Below are 25,765 nucleotides of genomic sequence, written 5' to 3'. Positions count from 1 at the left end.
ACTTATGTATAAATTTGATATTTAAACTTTTTAGAGTTAATTTTTAATCCATCTAATATTATACATCCAATCTACAATATTATTTCTATAAAGTAGGAGGTGAAAATCTACAATGATTTTTTAAAAAATAATTAAGTAATTGGCTAAATTCTATTTATAAAATTACCTTGGCCTCCATTGTTGATTTGATATAACTATTTGATTCTATTTAGTTATATAAAATTGAGTCAAATTTCAATAAAACTATTTTTTCATTGTCCTTGCATTTTGATCCAGTAGAATACCTTTTTAATGATTTATTAAATTTTTTAAAGTCTAAAATCCATTTGGGTTGAGCTTTCTACCATTACTCGTCTATTTTCAGGTTCCGTATGCTATTCTCGTGTGTTTCTATCCAGATTGATTTAAAACTCTCTTATTAACTGAGAAATTACCATATAAATTTTATTAGAATCACATCTAAATTGTTGTTTATCCTCTCATTTGGGGCGTATTGGAGATTATAATCTCCAAAGTGATCTGTGTTACTTCTGGGCTAAAATGTGGAGGAACAGGGGATTTTCATGGACTTTCTTCCCTAGCAAATTGAAAAAAGTAGTCACCTTGTCAGTGTGGTAGAGTCTCCATCAGCCTGGAGCCCTGAGTGTTGTGGACAACACCACTCCCTGGACCTGCATTTGATGTCTATTATAAAATAACTAGAACCCTTAGTATGTGCTGAGATTGGTGATTAATTGCTTATTCCAACTTAAACTAGGTTGCCCTGCCTTGTTCAGTGCATTTTAAAAATTACGTTTATTTTCTGAAGGGAAATCCTACAGGCATATTTCCTCCTTTTCTTTTGATGCAATGTTTCATTTTCTGTGTTTTGTTTCCCCATGGGCTATATGTGTTTCTTTTCATTTTACTCATCTTGAGAAATTTTAGTGTTTCCTCTTAAAATAAAAATTGAGTAGGAATTCTGAATGATGTTCCTGCTCCCATATGTGATCGACTTTTATGGACATAACTGGGCTCACAAAATAAATGTGAGTCAAGAAGTGGGAGCTGTTAGCACTGAAGTAGTCAGAACTTAGTATTTCAAACTATGGCTGAATCCCAGGGAATTGAAGAACTCAAAGCTAAGAATATGGACTGGAGCAGCTGGGAGTTAGAGAAGTCGGAACACAGAGCTGGCTGGGTAGGTAGGAGTACTGGGTAAGTCAATCCCTACAGCATCATAGTAATGAAGATTACTGATACCGAAAACCAGAACTAGATCGAGTCTGAGGCTCTACCTTTGAACTAAAACATGCGCAAGAGGTTAAGGTAGACGGCGATTGGAGTTGTCCTCTGGGTGCTCTCAAACTCAGAAGTAAATCACTTTGGTATGAAGGCTATTCAAAAAAGGTTATTCAAGAAAGGTCACAAGTTAAAAAGCATCATTTCACAAAGATTAACAAATAGACAGGAAGGCAAGCCACTGTTCGTGAAACTCAGAAGAAAAGAAGAAGCAACAGTTTTGGTCTCTGGTTACTCAAGATCTCGTGATCTGACATACAATATTGATAGTAAGTATGTGAAAATGTTTAAGAAATAATAAAAATACAAAGATGAACTTTAAGAAGGAAACACTTAGCAATGAACAGAAAATCATCCAAAGGGGAAGCTATTAAAATGGAAAATATAATTGTTGAAAAAACTCAACTGATAAGGTAAGCAGCAAAATATGTACAATTGAAGGATTAATGAGCAACAGTGTAGAGATAAATGGTATGTAGTAAAGAAGTTTATACAGAGTGGAAAAAAAGAAGTAGAAGTAAGACATGAAAGGGAAATAAAGTCTAACACATCTGATGAAGGCCTAGGAGTAAGACATGAAAGGGAAATAAAGTCTAACACATCTGATGAAGGCCTAGGAGAAAGAGAGAAAGAGACTATATAGAGAGAAAGTATTTTAAGAGAGAATAATTGCGAATTCTTAAGAAGGGCAAAACTAAAAAATTAGGCAAAAACATCACTGAAATTGAGATGAAAAGTATCAGAGCTAAAGTCCTTTTCTTTCAGGAGGGGGTACCAGATAATCAATAATTCATGAATTTCTAAGAATTAATGTTACATATGCATTCCCATACACAAGAAGGATGTAAGTCAAGTTGCAAAAGTCCAAATGTATTCATTATAAATATAAACTTGAATGCACAAAATTTGCCAATTAAAAGTCAGTATTATCAACTGATATAATAAAAGCATAGATCCTGGAATAAGAAAAGAAATCAGAAAAGCTACCAAGATAAGGCTTGAGAAACTATATTAACATCAGATAAAATTTACATTTTGATAAAATAACCAATTATAGAGAGGACAATGAAATAATGGCACAGTGGTTAATTCTGGCTTATTATCAGGAAGCTAGCAATTTTGAAAATACATGCACCTAGGATTGTTTTAAATATGCAAAAATTCATTGAACTATAAGAAGAATTATACAAATATCTCAATTTATATCATCTAAGGGAAAAAAGAAACAAAAATAATTTTAAGTGGATGAGAAAATTTATATTAACACACAAAAAATTCTCCATCTAGAATTCTGCAATCAAAAATTATAAGTATATGTTTTTTCTGTGTGTCTGGAACATTTAGAAAATTGATCTCATACTAGGCTATAAAGTAAGTCTCTCTATTTCAAATAATAGGTATCATTCACAACATTCTTCTGATGTACACTGCTTCTTTCCATGTATCTTACAAAGGCACTTAATAATGTTAGTGCAGTTATTTAGCAGCTATGCATTTCTTATCATTAAAAATGCTGAAGAAGGAGGCGGAGCCAACATGGCGGCGTGAGTAGGACAGTGGGAATCTCCTCCCAAAAACATATATACTTTTGAAAATACAACAAACACAACTAGCCCTAAAAGAGAGACCAGAAGACGCAGGACAGTGGCCAGACTGCAGCTACACCAGAGAGAACCCAGCGACTGGTGAAAGGGGTAAGATACAAGCCCCGGCCCGGTGGGACCCGAGCGCCCTCCCCCCAGCTCCCAGCGGGAGAAGAGCAGGCAGAGCGGGAGGGAGACGGAGCCCAGGACTGCCGAGCACCCAGCCCCAGCCATCCGGGCCAGAGCGCAGACACAGTACATGCCCAGGGGGCCCTGGATACTGGGGGAACAGGGAGTAAGACCTCTGAGCGGGTGCTGAAGCGGATGCCCCTGTGACAAAGAAAAGTGGGGGCTTTTTGAAAGTCTTAAAGGGACAGGGACTTAACAGCTTGACGGAAAAAACCCAGGTCACAGTACAGCAGCTGGAAATTACAGGGAAAACCGGGTGCACTAACCCCCTGGGCAACAGCTCTGAGACCCCTCACGGAGGCAAACAGTCAAGCAGCCCCCCCATCCATCACCCCACCGGGCGCGGCGAAAGCAGAGAAGCAGCCTGAGACAAATTCCGCCCACAGAAAGGGAAATTTCTCCCTCCCGGCCAGGCAAGACACAAAGACCCACTCTACACGCAATTACCCAACACAAGCCAATAGGAGTCGCAGTTGTCCCAGTAAAGAAAGGCCAGTAGTAAGTGAAAATTTTGGCCCTCCCAGCTGACAGTCAATAGCACCTGTCAACATGAAAAGGCAAAAAAATATGATCCAGACAAGACTAACCCAGACAGCTTCAGCATCTGCTACATCTTCCCCTGAGAAGGAATCTGGGGAGATAGATTTAGCCAGTCTACCTGAAAAAGAATTCAAAACAAAAGTCATAACCATGCTGATGGACTTGCAGAGAAATATGCAAGAACTAAGGAAGGAGAATTCAGAAATAAAACAAGCTCTGGAAGGACTTCAAAACAGAATGGACGAGATGCAAGAGACCATTAATGGACTAGAAAACAGAGAACAGGAACGCAGAGAAGCTGATGCAGAGAGAGATAAAAGGATCTCCAGGAATGAAAGAATTTTAAGAGAGCTGAGTGATCAATATAAAAGAAATAATATAAGAATCATAGGCATTCCAGAAGAAGTAGAGAGAGAAAAGGGGATAGAAAATGTCTTTGAAGAAATAATTGCTGAAAATTTCCCCAAACTAGGGGAAGAAATGGCCTCTCAGACCACAGAGGTACACAGAACTCCCATGACAAGGGATCCAAGGAGGGCAATACCAAGACACATAATAATTAAAATGGCAAAGATCAAAGACAAGGACAAAGTATTACAAGCAGCCAGAGAGAAAAAAAAGGTTACCTACAAAGGAAAACCCATCAGGCTATCATAAGACTTCTCAACAGAAACCCTACAGGCCAGAAGAGAATGGCATGATATACTTAATGCAATGAAACAGAAGGGCCTCGAACCAAGACTACTGTATCCAACACGAATATCATTTAAATATGAAGGAGGGATTAAACAATTCCCAGACAAGCAAAAGTTGAGGGAATTTGCCTCCCACAAACCACCTCTACAGGGCATCCTACAGGGACTGCTCTAGATGGGAGCACTCCTAAAAAGAGCACACAACAAAACACCCAACATATGAAGAAGGGAGGAGGAGGAATAAGAAGGGAGAGAAATAAAGAATCATCAGACTGTGTTTATAATAGCTCAACAAGCGAGTTAACTTAGACAGTAAGACAGTAAAGAAGCTAACTCTAAACCTTTGGTAACCACAAACTTAAAGCCTGCAATGGCAATAAATTCATACCTTTCAATAATCACCCTAAATGTAAATGGACTGAATGCACCAATCAAAAGACACAGAGTAATAGAATGGATAAAAAAGCAAGATCCATCCATATGCTGCTTACAAGAGACTCACCTCAAACCCAAAGACGCGCACAGACTTAAAGTCAAGGGATGGAAAAAGATATTTCAAGCAAACAACAGAGAGAAGAAAGCAGGTGTTGCAATTCTGGTATCAGACAAAACAGACTTCAAAATAAAGAAAGTAACAAAAGACAAAGAAGGACATTACATAATGATAAAGGGCTCAGTCCATCAAGAGGATATAACCATTATAAATATATATGCACCCAATACAGGAGCACCAACATACCTGAAACAAATATTAACAGAACTAAAGGAGGAAATAGAATGCAATGCATTCATTCTAGGAGACTTCAACACACCACTCACTACAAAGGACAGATCCACCAGACAGAAAATAAGTAAGGACACAGAGGCACTGAACAACACATTAGAACAGATGGACCTAATAGACATCTACAGAACTCTACATCCAAAAGCAACAGGATACACGTTCTTCTCAAGTGCACATGGAACATTCTCCAGAATAGACCACATACTAGGACACAAAAAGAGCCTCAGTAAATTCCAAAAGATTGAAATCCTACCAACCAACTTTTCAGACCACAAAGGCATTAAACTAGAAATAAACTGTTCAAAGAAAGCAAAAAGGCTCACAAACACATGGAGGCTAAACAACACGCTCCTAAATAATCAATGGATCAATGACCAAATCAAAATGGAGATCCAGCAATATATGGAAACAAACGACAACAACTACACAAAGCCCCAACTTCTGTAGGACACAGCAAAAGCAGTCTTAAGAGGAAAGTATATAGCAATCCAAGCATATTTAAAAAAGGAAGAGCAATCCCAAATGAACGGTCTAATGTCACAACTATCAAAATTGGAAAAAGAAGAACAAATGAGGCCTAAGGTCAGCAGAAGGAGGGACATAATAAAGATCAGAGAAGAAATAAATAAAATTGAGAAGAATAAAACAATAGCAAAAATCAATGAAACCAAGAGCTGGTTCTTCAAGAAAATAAACAAAATAGATAAGCGTCTAGCCAGACTTATTAAGAGGAAAAGAGAGTCAACACAAATCAACAGTATCAAAAACGCGAAAGGAAAAATCACGACGGACGCCACTTGAATACAAAGAATTATTAGAGAGTACTATGAAAACCTATATGCTAACAAGCTGGGAAACCTAGGAGAAATGGAAAACTTCCTAGAAAAATACAACCTTCCAAGACTGACCCAAAAAGAAACAGAAAATCTAAACAGACCAATTACCAGCAACGAAACTGAAGCGGTAATCAAAAAACTACCAAAGAACAAAACCCCCGGGCCAGATGGATTTACCTCGGAATTTTATCAGACATACAGGGAAGACATAATACCCATTCTCCTTAAAGTTTTCCAAGAAATAGAAGAGGAGGGGATACTCCCAAACTCATTCTATGAAGCTAACATCACCCTAATACCAAAACCAGGCAAAGACACCACCAAAAAAGAAAACTACAGACCAATATCCCTGATGAACGTAGACGCAAAAATACTCAACAAAATTTTAGCAAACCGAATTCAAAAATACATCAAAACCATCGTACACCATGACCAAGTGGGATTCATCCCAGGGATGCAAGGATGGCACAACATTCGAAAGTCCGTCAACATCATCCACCACATCAACAAAAAGAAAGACAAAAACCACATGATCATCTCCATAGATGCTGAAAAAGCATTTGACAAAGTTCAACATCCATTCATGATAAAAACTCTCAGCAAAATGGGAATAGAGGGCAAGTACCTCAACATAATAAAGGCCATCTATGAAAAACCCACAGCCAACATTATATTGAATAGCGAGAAGCTGAAAGCATTTCCGCTGAGATCGGGAACTAGACAGGGATGCCCACTCTCCCCACTGTTATTTAACATTGTACTAGAGGTCCTAGCCACGGCAATCAGACAAAACAAAAAAATACAAGGAATCCAGATTGGCAAAGAAGAAGTCAAACTCTCACTATTTGCAGATGACATGATACTGTACATAAAAAACCCTAAAGACTCCACCCCAGAACTACTAGAACTGATATCGGAATACAGCAAAGTTGCAGGATACAAAATCAACACACAGAAATCTGTGGCTTTCCTATATACCAACAATGAACCAACAGAAAGAGAAATCAGGAAAACAACTCCATTCACAATTGCATCAAAAAAAATAAAATACCTAGGAATAAACCTAACCAAAGAAGTGAAAGACTTATATTCTGAAAACTACAAGTCACTCTTAAAAGAAATTAAAGGGGACACTAACAGATGGAAACTCATCCCATGCTCGTGGCTAGGAAGAATTAATATCGTCAAAATGGCCATCCTGCCCAAAGCAATATACAGATTTGATGCAATCCCTATGAAACTACCAGCAACATTCTTCAATGAACTGGAACAAATAATTCAAAAATTCATATGGAACCACCAAAGACCCCGAATAGCCAAAGCAATCCTGAGAAAGAAGAATAAAGTAGGGGGGATCTCACTCCCCAACTTCAAGCTCTATTATAAAGCCATAGTAATCAAGACAATATGGTACTGGCACAAGAACAGAGCCACAGACCAATGGAACAGACTAGACAATCCAGACATTAACTCAGACATATATGGTCAATTAATATTTGATAAAGGAGCCATGGACATACAATGGCAAAATGACAGTCTCTTCAACAGATGGTGCTGGCAAAACTGGACAGCTACATGTAGGAGAATGAAACTGGACCATCGTCTAACCCCATATACAAAAGTAAACTCAAAATGGATCAAAGACCTGAATGTAAGTCATGAAACCATTAAACTCTTGGAAGAAAACATAGGCACAAACCTCTTAGACATAAACATGAGTGACCTCTTCTTGAACATATCTCCCCGGGCAAGGAAAACAACAGCAAAAATGAACAAGTGGGACTATATTAAGCTGAAAAGCTTCTGTACAGCAAAAGACACCATCAATAGAACAAAAAGGAACCCTACAGTATGGGAGAATATCTTTGAAAATGACACATCCGATAAAGGCTTGACGTCCAGAATATATAAAGAGCTCACACGCCTCAACAAACAAAAAACAAATAACCCAATTAAAAAATGGGCAAAGGAACTGAACAGACGGTTCTCCAAAAAAGAAATACAGATGGCCAACAGACACATGAAAAGATGCTCCACATCGCTAATTATCAGAGAAATGCAAATTAAAACTACAATGAGGTATCACCTCACACCAGTAAGGATGGCTGCCATCCAAAAGACAAACAACAACAAATGTTGGCGAGGCTGTGGAGAAAGGGGAACCCTCCTACACTGCTGGTGGGAATGTAAACTTGTTCAACCATTGTGGAAAGCAGTATGGAGGTACATCAAAATGCTCAAAACAGACTTACCATTTGACCCAGGAATTGCACTCCTAGGAATTTACCCTAAGAATGCAGCAATCAAGTATGAGAAAGATCAGTGCACCCCTATGTTTATCGCAGCACTATTTACAATAGCCAAGAATTGGAAGCAACCTAAATGTCCATCGATAGATGAATGGATAAAGAAGATGTGGTACATATACACAATGGAATACTACTCAGCCATAAGAAAAGGGCAAATCCAACCATTTGCAGCAACATGGATGGAGCTGGAGGGTATTTTGCTCAGTGAAACAAGCCAGGCAGATAAAGAGAAATACCAAATGATTTCACTCATCTGTGGAATATAAGAACAAAGGAAAAACTGAAGGAACAAAACAGCAGCAGAATCACAGAACTCAAGAATGGACTAACAGGTACCAAAGGGAAAGGGACTGGGGAGGATGGGTGGGTAGGGAGGGATAAGGGGGGGAGAAGTAGGGGGGTATTAAGATTAGCATCCATAGCGGGGTGGGAGAAAGGGGAGGGCTGTACAACACAGAGAAGACAAGTAGTGATTCTACAACAGGTTGCTACGCTGATGGACAGTGACTGTAAAGGAGTATATAGGGGGGACCTGGTATAGGGGAGAGCCTAGTAAACAAAGTATTCGTCATGTAAGTGTAGATTAATGATTAAAAAAAAAAAAAGCAGTTCCTATGTGGTGACCTCTAATGAGTTCTACACAATGATATAAAGGACATATAAAAGTGTAGGCAAAGGGTCTGTTTGTGTTTATACAGAGGATCAAAGCCTAATTGGGCTACCCCGAAAATGAACTAAGATACGATATGAAAGAGAACTTCCAACATCAGCACTCTCGGGAAGACTCATGCCAGAAGATGATCATCAAAAAACCCCAACAAAGATCCACGCACTGCTACAGCTGTAGATGCACTCATCCCACCAGCTCCTGGACTTGCCATGGGAATGAAGGAGATATCTAAGCTGGCCTGTGCATACAGTAAAACAACAAATTTGACTGGATCTATACTGTTGGAACTCAACCAAGAATTAGGAGAAGTGCAAATTGTAGCGCTCCAAAATCTTACAACTACAGACTATTTACTGTTAAAAGAACATATGGGATGTGAACAGTGCCCAGGAATGGGTTGTTTTAATTTGTCTGATTTTTCTCAAACTATTCAAATTCAGTTAGATAATAACCATCATATCATTGATAAGTTTTCACAAATGCCTAGGGTGCCTAACTGGTTTTCTTGGTTTCACTGGAGATGGCTGGTAATTACAGGTATGCTCTGGTTATGTAACTATACTCCTATTATGTTAATGTGTGTGCGCAATTTAAGTAGTAGCTTAAAATCTATACATGCTGAAGTTACTCTACAAGAAGATATGTCAAAGAAATAATCAATCTTCCCATGTTTTCTCCCGCCTGCTACTTCTATAGCTTTTCTTCTTCCTTCCTAATTACAACGAATTCTTAAATAGAATTCGTGCCTCATATCAAATTTACCGAGTATCATAACTCCTCCAAGTGGTAAAGATACCTCAAGACAAATGCTGGGCATAGAAGCCACAGGGCATAAATATGCAAAGAAGTAAAAAGCTAACTTTTTCAAACAATAAGGCTTCTCTCTCACTTACCAACTTCACATTTCCCTGTATGGCCCCGGAAGATGACTGGTTAGCCAGAGACGGGTAAGATTCCTCAAGGGAGGAACAACCTAAGACAGGCACAGTCTCAGGGGGGCCATCAGGTGAGAAATTGGGGATCAACAGAGGTGAGGCTTAGAACCTCACCCCCCCGTTCTGAGAGAAATCTTCTGCATACGTGGATGTTTTATTGCCCTTGTCTAGCTTGGATTAACACATAGTCTACAGGCACACACCTGATCATCTACATTTGCTCTCTTACAACACTAAACTATGTTTTCTACCTTTATGTTGTATCTACCTACCACTTCAGCATTTTATTAAAAATAATAATAATAAAGAGAGAAATGTGGTATCCACTTATAAATCAAGTATAAAAATCAAATGTGTATTCATATTTGAACTGACTGTTTATAGTTCATAACGCATGAGCAAAACCAAAAGTTTCTGTGATGACTGCCCTTGCACTGTTCACCATGTAACTTATTCACTATGTAAGAATTTGTTCTCCATGTAAGAACTTGTTCGTTATGCTTCAGAAGATTGGAGACTGACGAAAATTAGGCTTGGGGTGGATTAATGATTGTGCATTGAGCATTGACTCCCCTATACAGAATTTTATTGTTGTTAACAACCATTTGATCAATAAATATGAGAGATGCCCTAACAACAACAACCAAAAAAAAGTACACACTTCCAACTGTAAAATAAATAAGTAACCGGGATGTAATGTATAGCATAAGGAATATAGTCAAAATATTGTAACAACTTGGTATGGTGATAGCTGGTACCTAGAATTATCATGTATATAAATGTTGAATCACTGTGTTGTACACCTGAAACTAATGTAATGTAATACTGTGTGTCAACTACCCTTCAATAAAAAATAATTATCTAAAAAAAAAAAAAAAATGCTGAAAAAGCCACTTTTGAGAAGAAAAAAATGGGATCTCATGGTCCCATAGAAAAATTCTGAGTCAAGTAAAAAATTCCCAGAACTTTTCAAAGCCTCATGTAGAGGGCAGTAGAGAGAAAGTTAAAGATCTCACCCCTGGCGTGAACATGGCTTAAATCCAGCTCTGAAATTTGCTGTACTGTAGAAATTTGGGACAGGATACTCAACCTCAATGAGCTCATTGATAAAATGTGAACTGTATTATTACTGTAAAAATTAAATGAGATAATACACATAGAATCTTTAAAACAGTGTCTGGCACTCATTAAGCAGTTAGAGATAACAACTTCAATTATGCTAGTTCATACTGACTCTTAGAGAAGATTCATAGCATATAACATGCTTCAAACTTGGTTTCCCCTTAAAATCATTAACATAAGAAAAAACTCCTTTGTTTTTCTCACTACTGATGATCCAAGGGTTTTAAGAGCTCTGAGCCAGAAGTAGGAGTGCAGACCAAATATATATTTCTTATTATAAATCACAATATCACAGACTCATTAAATGAAAAATTAACTGAGCACATATTCATTCTTTCAACAATTATTTCTTGAGCTCTTCTGTGTAACAGGCATTTGTTGACCCTGCATTGGCAAGTGGGGGAGAAGATTGGAGGGAGAAGGTAGGAGCATCTTATAGTCTCACCTAAAGCACAATAATTTTCAAAGAGTCAATACATTTCAATACATGTCAGATGTCATGGGATAGCCACTGAATTGAGAAATCTCATTGATTTCCATTTTCCTCTTAGGAATTATTTGACTCCTACATAGAGATTAATGGACTTTGTGTTTTACTTTTGTTCCTTATGTAGCTAGTTTATGCTCTATTCCCATGCCTTTTTGATGTCATACAACTAATAGTTCACTCACCAGATATTTTTGTGCCATTGTGACATTGTACTGTATATTAATTAAAACAATGCATATAAATAACTCAATTCTGCCTTCACTGAACTGAAGTCCGTCTTGGGAGACATCTTTCTTTTAATAAGTACCATGAAGACTGCCAAACTATTGGGCAACATGGCCTTAAGTAACAGCTACAATGATTTATATATAAATTAATATGCAATTAATTTACAAAATCTGCATTAATTATTCTAAAATATACTTAGCAAAACAATCCAAACTTTTCTTCGATTAAGCCTACAAAACACTATATTATTGACTGGAATGATCCACTGTAAATGTGAAGATGTGAAGAATTAAAAGAAGACAAAGTGAGAACTCTGTCATGGAGGCTACCAATTGTGAATCTCATCTTCAGAGTTAAGCCTGGTAGTCTAAAGACATTTGGAAAACAGGAACATTTCACACGTCCTGGACTAGAAACCCTTCTCGCCCAGACACATACAGCTAAAGCAACTAGAAGGCAGTACCGAGAATGCATGTGTGTTTATGTGTGTTGCTTGCACGTGTACTTTCCCTACTGAGGCAGTATTGACATCTTGCTTAGCATTTTTCTGTCCTGAGCTTTTTAAAAAAATTGTTTTTAAGGTTTTGGCATTCTGACAGCTAAACACACTGAGAAACAAGATGCTTAGCTGCTTTTGTAAAAGCTGGTAATCCAGAAGATTTTATCCCCTTTGAGTCACCTGTACAAAAAGAATTTTCTCCAGGTCTCTCCTTTCTGTGGGAATCAGCTGTTTATTGCTAATTAGTTATTTGTTAGCTTACCTTTTCCTGTTAATTGGCACTGATCATTTTGCTTCTCATCCCCACCACCCATTCTAATATTATTCATTAAGAATAGTTAAAATAAATAATTATTTGTGTTTACATGTTCAGTTTGTTGATTTGGAAAGGATTAGATGTAGGCAATTAGGTCTAGGCAACAGCCTTTGAAATAAAGGCATTATGAAGCATTTTGATAAGTAGTGTTTATGGGTGTGACAAAGCATACAAACTCAGTCACCTGATTTCCCAGAAACTTTGAGTTGGAGATAGCTGTCACCAGAGATCCCTGCAGCAAAAGACAAACTAACAAGAGAAAAGCAAACTTACTTATTTAATGTAAGAGTTTTGTGACATATTAGCCTTCAGAAGGAAATGAAGACTTACATGCATGGTTAAACCCAGGGGTTTCCATGGTAGGTCTGATGGAAAGTGGAAAGGAAAGATTGATAGGACAGAGTATGAACTATTCCTCTCTGTGTCCCTATGTCTTTGCTGAGAAGGCTGCTCCCTTCCTCTGGGTATAGGGAGGGTGCCTCCCACACGTCAGAATGTCCTTCCTGCACATATCATTTCTCAAATTCCTTGAAATATTTAATAATTCAAAGCACCATATTTGGGTTGTGTGTCCTGAACCCCAACAGACAGAATCAGGGTTTTATGGACACCCAAAAGTTGTTTTATGGACTCCTAAGCTCTATCTACATTCATGAACAGTTCACCAATTAGTTGGAAATGTGTAAGTGACATTGTAGAATTACGTAGAAAATTAGTGGTCTGATGTTGAATGACTTATGATGTAAATGGCATTTCATTCTACAGCAGGTAAAAAGAGCAAGGAATTTTACTCATAAACGCATTGCCCTTTTAGAAATTCTTCTGTCACTGTGTCAAGAATATAACATGATTTTATTGAAAACTATTTTTTCTAAACACACATGTGTACCTGTGTTCACATGTTTTTGTACATATGTGATTCTTTTAGAGGTGCAGAAATTCCTCTATTTTATACACATAGGTTCTGAAAGGGTGTTTTGACTTGGTGACTGGGACCCACTGACTTTTGGACTCTAAAACACTTTCCTAACCACCTGGATCTTCAAATGTAGCATATTTCGGTTTCTCCCTTATTGTACATGACTGGATTCCCCATTGATTTGTATTGAGCATTTTCTCTGCATGACTCACCCTATGAACTTCCCACTGCATTCCTCTACTTCCAGAGTGGATAGTTCTGGTCACAGGACCAGGCTTTCTAAGTCAGCACCATGGCAAGGAATGTAAGCAGGCTGATCCAGCCGGCTGAGGCCCTGGGTTGGGTAAGTTCCACTTTTCAGAAGTTCTAATGCTATTAGGGCAATTCACCCCTCATAAAGCCTATTTTCCACCCAGATTTTACTAATGTTTTTATTGTTAGAGATTTCTTCTCAAAAGAAACTTTTGTGGAGAAGTCCAGTAGAGAAAACCTATGCAGGACATGTCTAATCGCAGCAGGGTGAAGTCTCCCTCAGCTCCTGATCATAAGGACAGTGCATCCTGAGCTTCTGTGGCCCACGCATGGAAATCCACCCATCTGCGTCAACACCATCATTTTATAAGTGACAAAATTAAGGCTCCAGAGCAATAAAAATGACTTTATTTTAAAATATATTGGAGATAGACCTCTGGCTAGAACCTGGGTGAGTGGGCTTTCTTGCCTACGCCCATGGCAAACTCCACAGGCAATACATATTCCTATATTTAAAAAATCCCAACGTCTGTTTGATGGGTCAAATTAAGCAAAAGCAGTTAAAAGAGATTTTAGTCATGATATTTGAGGGAAAGGTTTTGCCTTTTCTCTAGTATTTAACTTGATGGGTGAAAGATGCTCCCCTCCCAACCTTTTACTTATAATTAGAAATAAGTCCATTTTCATGATGGTATTCTTGCTAAATAGAACAGTGCCTCTAAGGAAGGTTCAGCCCCATATCATTCTCAGAAGCATTTGTTTCTCTGCAGTTTGGTGGTCTGCATTAGTCACCTCTACGAAAAGAAATGGTGGTGGGATGCCTTTGAAGTTAGCCAAGTATTAAATAGCCTTTATATAACACACTGGCAAGTTTAAAGCATTAATGTTTATAACTGAAAGTAAAATCTGGTGATTCTCAATGGAATAGAAAATATTAGAAACTGTATTCCAAAATATTATATAATTATGTGATCACATTTTGTATTCTTATATGTTTATTGGCTTATAAATTATTCCATGTATTTTTGTCCAATAAAATTATTTAATTGGTAAAAGAAATTACAGTTTGGATAAAGACACAATTTAGCTCACTTTATGCATTTTGGCATATTATTCCTTTGTGAAATTTATAAATTACAATTAATGAGGTCATATAAGTGGCAGTGGAAAATAAAATGCATCAATATACATACAATTTTAATAGGATTCAGCACATTTCAAGAACACAAAACAATATGAAGCAGAAACTTTTTGTAAATATTGAAAAACAGCATTCACAGAACCATAATTCTAAGTAATATTTTCCTTTTCTTCTCTGATTCCATACTAAAACTTTTTCTTGCTTTTGGTCTGCAATTTGTACCTTGATAATTGAATTCCATTGTTTTTAGGTATACTAGAACAAAAATCCAAGACAATGTTATTTATTTAAACAATGTCATTAAGATATTGTCATAAATAGATATAAAGAAACAATGGATGGCTGGACAGATAGATGAAAGGAAATAGACATAATTCTATACACTCACACAAATGTGCATACACACAGCAATAGCTTTGGACATGAAATCTGTTTGGGAAAACACCATCTCGTTCTACTCTTCCATTACATTTGTGTTGCCAAATCTGGTACTTTGTGCTCTAGATATATTAAACAACTTGGGTCCCAAAATATTTTATGCTTTTTCATATTACAGTCTTTGTTTCTATTCTTTCCTTCTTCATAGATAGTCCTTCCTCCTTGTTTGTTAATGTTAAGGTTAGACATTGTTTCCTCTCTGAAACTCTTCCTACTCTACATTCCAGGAGTTTTTTCCCCCAGTAATATTTCTGGATTTAAAATATTTTCACATATCAGACTTCAGTTGATAAATTCTAAATGTTCTAAAGACTCTAAATATCTAAAATATATTCTAAGGTGGCACTCTCACAGGGACCAGAAAGCGAAGTATCTGGAAAAATGATTTCCCTGAAATCTAATTATTCACTGAATAAAATCTTCCCACAACAGTAATTTGTATCTTCTCAGCTTGCCTCATATGTATTTTTAACCCCCTTTTCCTGCCATTTAGTATAGGTCTTTTATGTCCTAGGAAAAAACAAAGTCTCATACAGGTACCTCTTGGATATTGGCACACTTTTCCTCTCTCTTTATTTCTCTTTTACTCTCTCCCTCTGCCCCTCTCTCTTTATTATCAGATTTGTACTCCATTTATTATAAATTACCCATGCAAAGTGATCAAAATACCCCTCATCTCATCCCCTTTCTCTAGGAACTTTATTTCACCAGATATTCCTTCTCCTGTTCCTCTTTTTGGACATTGTGGGGTGTGTGGCAGAATTTCCAGAATTTCCCACCTGGCCTTAGTCTATTTACATATCAGTGGATGTCTACCGCTGCAGCCTCTCACAGGCTCCAGGACAAGGGGTGGAGTGATAATGACCATTCTCTCCTCCCCTCCATTCCTGGTACATAATTGGCCTGGCACCTGCCACTTACCAAGGACACACCAATGGAATTACTCCCAGAAGGGGCAGGCAAGAAGTAGAGAGCAGTAGTGGGGGCAGAGGGCAAGTGGTGGCTGGAGGAAACAGACAGGGCCAGGCCTGGCTAGCAAATTCGAGCAAGCTATGAACAACAAAAAATAGTTTCTCACAACCTTGACTTTCCCTTGACTTATTTCAGTTCCACTGGTTTCATAGGGTGTTCACCCTGGGTGGAAACCCCTTTCCCTCAAGAGCTATAGACATGTAGTTGCATTTTTGATTTCTGTCAATTTCTTATACATTCTCAGGAATTCCTCATACAGCAGAGATGAAAAATATATGTCAGTTTTAAGCATAGCTGATGAGTATTTCCTATCTGTCACTTGCTTGTTAATTTTGTGTAAGGGGTTTTTCTATGAAGAGGATATCTCCCCTTTGGAATTTTGAAAATATGTGGAGGAATTTTGGGTTGTCTAAGTGATTGGAGGATTTATCTTGGCATATTGTGAGCTAGAGAGAAGAAGAAATGGGGAAGTTGCTCAATGAGTGTAAGAATTCAGTTATGCAAGATGAATAAGATCTGTAGCTCTGTTCTACAACATAGTGCCTATAGTTTACAGTACTTTACTGTGCACTTAAAAACTTGGTAAGAGAGTAGATCTCATGTTAAATGTTCTTCCCACACAAAACAACAAACAAAAAACAAAGACACACAGGGGAACTCTTGAAGGAGATGCATATGTCTATTACCTTGATTGTGGTGATGTTTGCATGAATGCGCATATATCCAAAATCAATTATATTCATTAAATATGTGCAGTTTTTTTGTATATCAACTATCCTCAATAAAGCTGTTAAAAAGTTATGTCAATGATGCTAGTGATTATCTTGGTGTCTGAGAACCCAATGAAATACTCTAGCATAATTAACATTGACACCTTGAGGTCATAGTGAGTCTATATAGATGACATTCAAGTACTAAATTGTTTATTATCAATGTAAGTCATATTATTTTGCCTGAAAATGTGCTTTTTAAATTATGAAATACTAGATTATAGTGTCAATATTTTTAAGCATGGAAAGACCTTTATATCATATTTATTATAAAAAGACTTTGGTTTCATATGCTACAAGTTCTACATTAACCTTAATGCAAACAGCAACATTTATATTTAAGAGAATCATGTACACATCACATTTATTCCTTATGATTTATGATTTTTGAATCTGGTTGAAGAAATTTTCTACTATCCATGGGTTTCAATAATATTCACATATATTTTCTTCTGTTAGCCTTTTATCTATAATACTCACATTTAAATTTAATTCAAATGGAGCACATCATTATACATAATGAGATTGGTTTTTAGTGTAATTTTTTTTCTGTATTAGGAGTAATTTTTCTAACACTATTTGTTTTACAACAGTCCATACTTTGCCTCAATTTTTTGTAGTGCCATGTTATCAGATATTAATTTCCCATCTATCCATGGGCTTCAGAGAGCTCTAATCATTTCTTTTTTTTCTTCTTTGCTTTTGAATTCCTTCAAGAATGTTTTACTTTTTTTTTTTAATGTGTTTTTGGCATATATAATATCTATCCCTGATATTTATGAATCTATATTCTTCCTTACAATTTAGAGTGAGTTTAATTCATAGAAAGTAGTTAGAATAATACTGAGAATATACTAAATTTATACATTTAATGTTTGTGTATTGACATGTTTATACCATTACTCTCATGAATATATATATTCCCGTTTATATGTAATTCCTTGTGCTATTTAATTTTTATTTTGTGTATTCTCTGTTAAGTCAGTTATTATACATTTGATCATTTTTGTTGTTACTGAAACTTATATGTTATATCCTGATATTTTTTTTGTTGATCATTGTAGCTATGAGAATCATGTCTGATTTTTTTTAGGTTGTACATGCATCTGGAAATCCTGTTGAATTATCAGGCACTTAGAATACTTTGTTGATTCTGTTACTTTTTTCTACATAGAAGGTAACATTGCACGCCCATATTGAGAATTTTATGTCTCGCTTTCTAATCTGTACATCTCTCACTTTTTTTTTCTGTGTTGTACTGTTAGAGGAGTTCCACTAAAATATTAAACAGTTGATGATAATGGACATCCTTTTCCCTAATCTTACAGGAAAAATTTCTAAAGTTCCTATAAGAAAATACACAAGTAGTATACTTTGATTCTTCTAGAAGATTGTTTTTTTTTTTTGAAGAGCGAGGGAGAGTTTATCATGGTTAAGATCATTAGCTAGTTAGGTGGTCTGAGTTCAATTTGTTGTGTTATTATTATCAAAAGTATGATCTTCAGTCTTTAGCTCTCTCTCTTATGTGATTTTTGCTGATAATAATACCTTGCTAATATGGATTCTTTTTTAGTGTAAAATTAATTAAAATATGTAAAGGTCTTAGAATAGCACCTGGCACATAGGCAATGGTAGCTGATTATTAAATATGATTTATTTAATTTGAAAAAATTTGTTGCTATAACTTATTCAAGTATTTTTATTATATGTACACATGTATGTATATTTTTGTTTCTGGGAATTCTAGTACATGGATGTTTTCACTTATTTATACACATTCTTCATATCTCTTTAATTTTATTATTGCTTATCATCTAATGACTGCTCAATTAATTCCTCTACTAAATATTCTTGCTCATTAGTTTATATTTCTTTTCTCTATATTCTTGTCTTTTGTATTTTTATTTAAATTATTTCTTACTCATGCTCCAAAGTTTGACATTGTTCTTATATTTGGAATTGGAAGGGGAAGCTTTATATTAGTGTAAAGATTATTGTTTATGCTGAATTTGTACATCAACTTAATTTTTATTTTAACAATAAAACTTTAAAAAAGTACTTAAAATATACAAAAGACTATGTATAGACTTTTATGTCTTTTTAACTTTTTAAACTCAATTTATAATAGCCTTTTCAGTAATGTCAGTTGTCACTGATTACAGAATAAACTTTCAAAAGTTTTGTTTTGATTTCTTGAATGAAAGAGAAAGGAAAAAACATTAGTCACATTAATTATTCTTTAAAGCATGTGATGACAAGGATACAAATGGGCAAGAAATTAATTGGTTTTGAATAATTTCTTCTACCAATGGAGCCAAACATCATAGTAGCTATTTCTTTACCTTTTAGGTATAAACTTAAATTTAAAAAAGAATGAAATTCATGTAAGAGCACACCTTTAGATGTAAATGAAGTATCATGCTTTTTAGAGTGATACGTGCTCTCACTGTCTGGAGCTGTATGTATATTTGGATACAGTCTCCTTACATCTACTACCAACATTTGAAATAGATGGAAATGCTTCTTTGGCAGATTTGTGTCTCCTTTTTTCATGTAGTCAGTAGCATAATAAGCAGCTTCCATGCTGAATGGTGAATGCCAACAAATACTTGTGCAAGTTTCACATTCATTGTCCATTTTTTGAAAGGTCAGACTTAAGAACTTAAGTTATTATTAAATAGAAGCTTTAATTTCTGAGCTCATTCCTCCTGAAAGACTTACTCCAAACACTAAAAAGTAAGGTTAAAAAGTGGTTTTAAATGTTTGCTATACAATAAATGATAACACCACTGTAGCACCAACACTCAGGCTATTCTCCATATGCTCTATGGCATGATTGGTCAACTCCATGTCACATATCTATTTCTTGTATACTTTCCCTATAATTTCTCATGTCTGTTGACCCAAACATCCAGTAATGATGACTTTGTGCTTCTCTTAGGCCACAGTGCAGACCCCTGCACATCTGGCTTGTATATTAAGAGGCCAACATGAATGGTGATGTCTAATACTTCTTTCAGAATTATTCAAAACCTGAAGGTATTAGGTTTCCCTGGATACACCTTTCAGAGCATACTTAATGAGCCCAGCTTGATGCTGTGGAAATGGAGGAACTATTTTGCATTTGGAAAGAGTTGGAAAAAGAACACAAGTATATATTTCAGATATAATCATTGTATTAAAATGAGAATTAGCTTCGTAGTTTTCACTATTAGTCAACACCACGGCAGAAGCTAGAAGTACAAAGTAGAGGTTTACCAAACCCACCCTGGTTTATTTTAAAGCAAAATTTGAAAAAGAAATAGTTTGTTAAAACAATGAAGTCCTAAACTGGAAAGAAAAAGGGGTAAACAGGTATAACTCAGACTCTCCCAGGCAAAAGGGGAGATATGGTCATCCTATCTTTAAAAAACATTTTAAAGGGTTCCATTATATCGTTTCATTAATGCATTAACCAGATGTATATTGCCATGCTACGTACAGGTATAAGTGGTATGGTATTATCCCCAACATCATATTTCTTTGCTGTTTTTATAACTTCACTCTGTTTTTAAGATTCATCCATGCTGTTGCATGAGAATTGAATGCATTTCCCCTAGTTGCTGCCTAGCACTCTCTACTGTGTTAACAATACCCCAATGGGCATCTTTAATTGAGTCTCCTTGTGGACATATGAGAGAATTTATTTTACAAGTCAGTTTGAGGCATTGTAAATATTTTCACCATCCCACTGACCTAATTGCCTTGTTATATAATAGACTATATATCTCAATTTTTTATTTAATCAGCTTTTCCCATCTTTTATATCTTATATTTTGTAATTTTGGACTTTTGTTTAAGAAGCCCTTATCCACCTCTAGTTCACAAAATTATTTGTCAATAGTTTATTTTACTAATGTTACAATTACACCTTTCATACTCAAATCTTTACTCTAGTCAAATCACCCCCCCTTTATTTGCTATTAAGCAGGGAACAAATTTTGTGTTTGTTTGAATAGTTGGTTGTTTTTTTCTCCTTTTAACAGACCATACCCTTAACACTATCCACTAACAACCCTTTCTTTCCTCATCTTTTGTGAAATGACTTTCATTATGTAAGTTCCCATGTGTATATAAAGTTTGACTCTGAGATCTCTGTACATTCTATTTGTCTATTTTCCTAATAATTTACAAAATCCACAATGGTATTTGTTATTTTTTATATTATTTAAAATATCAATATATGATAAGGCAAATATCATATCTATCTTTTTAAATGAAATGTATTCATTTATTTCTGGGCTTTTATTATTTATTTTTTATTTTTATGAAATTTTATTCCTTAAAAATATTCAACAAAATATTTTGTTTGGATCACATTATATTAATATATTCACTCAGAAAGTATTAGTCTCTGCCCTAATTGAGTTGTCTCATCCGTGTGCAAGCATGTTCTTACTATCCATTCATTTATCACCCTTTATATGGTATTTACATTTTTTCTTTATGCACATTAGTGTATGCTTGGTTAATTATTAGTTGCTTTCATTGATTTTGAGTTAATGTAAATGCCACCTTGTTTTTATATTTTTTCATTAGTGTTTGATGGTATAAAGAAATGCTACTAACTTTCTAGAGGTTAATTATTTGACAAAATTGCTGAACTATCTTACAGGTTTCAAGAGGTCATTAATTATATTCATTTTTGGAAATTGATGATCAGAAACTATTTGCAAATAATGACATAGCTTCTGTTTCCATTCAGCACTTATATCCATTACCAATATTTCTTTTTCTTTTCAATAACATTATCTAGAACCTCCAGTGCTATGTTAATTAGTAGCACTGATGGGAGCACTTGTATCTTGATAATAGTTATCCATCTAAAGATTTATCATGAAGTAAAATATTTTCTATCAGTTTTGGTTTATCATATTTATAAATTAAAGAAATCCTCTCCTATGTGCTAAGAGTTTTTATTATAGTGTTTAAATTTTATCAAATTATTTTTATTCAATTTTAGAAATTATGTTCTTTTTCTTTTAATTAATGGGATGAAATGTTTTGGTAGAATTACTATTTCACAGATCTTTGTATTCCTTGTAGAAATCTATTTGATCATGGTATATAATTGGATTTAAATATTAATGTTTTTTTTAGAATTTTTGTCAATTAACCATTTAGTTCAACAGTTAAGTATGGTTTTTCTCTGGGGAGAAGCATTATTACTTCACCCTCATAAGATGAAGTGAATAGCTTTTGTTCTTATTTAATTTTCTATGTAACAACTTGTATGTTACAGGAATGAAGTCTTGTTTGAAACTCAAATATCCCTTCATCCTAGAGACTTTTTGCTGATGAAGCCTTTGACAATTCTTCAAAATGTTTGGTAATCACTCAAGGTCTATATTGCTTTTTGAAAATATTTTCTATTTTCTAGTAGTTAGCCATTCATCTAGATTCTAATGATGGTTAGTTATATTATTTATAATACCTTTTTAATAGCTGCTGTATTTATATAGTTTTGCCCTTTTTAAAATCTGTATATTTACATGCATCTTCTCTCCTCTTTTCTAAATCAGTTTTGTTAGAGATGAAGTACATTTATTTAATAAGAACCAACTTTTAACTGATTAAAGCACTTTAATCTCTATTTTATTGAATTTTGCATTTTTCTTTGTTTTCTTTTCTTTTTTAGGTGTGTAGGGGGGATTTGCCCCCAGGTCAAAGTGTTTGTTTTATTTTTAACCTTTTCTATTTCTTTATGAATATATTTAAACCTTTCTCCAAACACTGGTTTCATTGTATCTCATAAATTATGCTGTGTAAGATTTCCATTGTCATTTAGTAATAAACGTATCTTACTTCTCCTTTTGAATACATATTAAACTATGTTGTACTTAAAGTGGATAGTATAGTTTCCTTATGTATAAATGTTCAGTTATTATCCTATGTCTGATTCTGAACTTTATTGCAAAATCCTCAGCATATACCATTTCTATGAAATTGATTCCACATTGTCCATTAAGGCTTCCTTTGTCATCTTAAACATATTTTAGTTTATTTAGCATTCCATATGTTCTTGAAAAGAATAATTCTGTTTCTTGAGTAGGTAATATCTTGGGTTTATTAATGCTATTTTTCAGATCTTCAGTATTTCTGCTTATTTGCATGATTGATTAAATCTGATGACTGTATGTAGTCCTTACTGTATGATAAAAGATTGTAAAAATTCATTATTGCTTGTATCTGTTTATTATGGCTATATTTTCCTGTTCTATTGTTTCATTTACCATTATATATAACTTTTCTCTTTCCCCTGTGATGAATTTTTGCTTCATATTTTATTTGAACAGATTTTAAGACTGCTATACTACTGATGATTTTGCTCTTATTTGTCTACTATGACTTCCTCCATCATTTTATTCCAATTTCCTTTTTTTCTGATTGTTTAAAGTTTTTCTTTTACTTATTATAATCTCTCTGAAGACCAGTTTGTGGTAGTAAAGATTAATGGAACATTGACCAAATGAAGCGGTGGGAATGAACTAAAAATCTATTAGGACAATAAATATAAAGTATTGTTGTACTACAGTACTGCAAAAGGACTAGATAAAATAACATGACAGGAACTAAAAGAATATTTCTAAATGAAAGAGTTGCATTGCAACATATATATGGTAAAATATATTTTACATAAATGCCTAAATGTTCTTTTTAAAGTATTAAATATAGTGAGCATGTGAGCTCAATGATGCCAAAAATACTTAAATGTTATGTACAAGTAATTATTTTCTTTTCAAACTGTCTTTAAATAATTATGATAAAATGTTAGCATGATTTTACCTTAACATGGTGGTAATATGGATGTTTGTTATGTTATTTATTGTGTGTCTCTGCGTTTTCATATATTTCAAAAAAATACAACAGCCCACAAATCTTAAGTGATAAAAGTCCATTGTTTGAGCCTTAAGATATTCTAAGAATAAAATAGACATTCTATGACTCCAAGTTTTCTTATTTGTTTGTTCATTTATTGCTAAATCTAGTTGTAAATACTATGGGGAATCTTTCTAATCAATTTAAAATATTTGACTCAATACAAGTGTAAAGGTATTTCCTTGGATTTAAAATAAAAAATAACATTCTGAGGAAATTATTTGTCTGTTCTAGTACTGTTAAAAACACATTTCCTCCCCCTTCCACTCTTCCAAATATTTAAATATCATAGAGGTTTTCTTCTCATGCATCAATAAGGAGATAGGGAGCAATCTGTGGTTAAAAATGCATTTCTTCTGTAAATAAAGGACCAAATCCATGCTGGGAATCTGAGCTCAGCACCCAGTCAGCCTAGGTTCTTTAATGAATTAGTTTTATGCAAGAAACTTATCACTGATCCAACAATGAAATGGAAGATCGTCAGGGAAATTTTGAGAACAACACAATTTTTAAAATGAATTTTTAGGTTAAAACTCCAGCATTGATTTCATATTGCCTGCTTATATCAGTTAGAAATTGTGAGAAGAAAATTTGGTGAGACTAAAGGCTACAGTTTAAACTTCGAATTGATCATGAGGCTGAAGGTCACCTTGATATGAGCAGTTTTAGTGGGGAGACAGGATGGTGTGATTAAAGACCCAACGGAAAGAGACAAAGTGGAAACACTGGCTCTAGTCAACTTTTACAGTAACTTTTACTCTAAAGAGGAAAAGGGAAATGAGGAGGCACTAGAGAGGACATGAAGACAATAGAAAGATACTGTTTGTTTAAGGATATTTTAGGCTGGAGAGAATCATCTTTTAGCAAGAATAAAATAGAATACTGTAGAGAAAGAAGATCTACTAATAATAGTTCCTGAAGTTGTCAGTTTCTGGAGTTGACAAGAGAGAATGGGACTTGAATTTAAAATACAGGATGGCTTTTAATATAAATAAATACAGTTTGTCTATTGTAGATAGAAGAAAAGTCAGACTGGGCTGGGACAGATGGTTACAGGCTAGTAGATTTAGTGGTTGGGATATGAAATATTTTTCCTCTGCTGCTTCTATATTATCAAAAATGAAATAAATTTTTGAAGTTTTGAGAAGATGAAATAAAGAGAAAATGGAAAATAATTATTAAAATGATCAAAAGAACCAATTGATCAGGAATTATGGTAGGATTGCTTGATATTGTTGAAGGTCCACTTGAGGTTTATAGATATGTTTAAAATGAAGTTCATGTTATAGTTATCTAAATATCTTCAGTTACTTGGCTGCAGGCACAAAATAGACAAAAATTTAGTTTAATGAATGTTAGTGTTTTAGTTGAAAAACATGATTAAAGATTAGTATACATACAAGGAATGTTTAAATGGCTGGAGCACAAAATATGGCCTAGTTCATTCGTGCTACAGAATGCTTACATTTTCAGGATTGGTCTTAGTTGTCAGACCTACTACAAGATTGAAGTTTAAGAGTGCACTGTGTGTCAGGTCAGGAACTTCATAATAGGAGTAAAAGTAGGGTTTTTACTGGAGACAGGTCCTTGGTCTTGTTGAGAGAAAGAATTCAAGAACAGACTCATGAAAAGCATTTGAGCATTAAGAGTTTATTTGGAGAATAAAGTTCTGAGAAAGACAGGAGTACATGATCAAGAGCTGGGATGCAGGCAGTCCTAGATGGGGTGGAGCAACAAAGAACCTTTTTTATATGAAGGGAGATGAATATTCAATGAGTAGATTAGGTTTCAAAGGGAAGAGGGGAGTGGAACTAGGGCTTACTACACCTTCAAAATAGGTTGGGGGGATTTTTTACTATATTTGATCCCTATCAGCAT

The sequence above is a fragment of the Manis pentadactyla genome, chromosome 11 (genome assembly GCF_030020395.1).
Source record: "Manis pentadactyla isolate mManPen7 chromosome 11, mManPen7.hap1, whole genome shotgun sequence".
Taxonomy (NCBI): Eukaryota; Metazoa; Chordata; class Mammalia; order Pholidota; family Manidae; genus Manis; species Manis pentadactyla.
The sequence above is the reverse complement of the archived record's forward strand: the minus strand, read 5'-3'. Positions refer to the sequence as shown.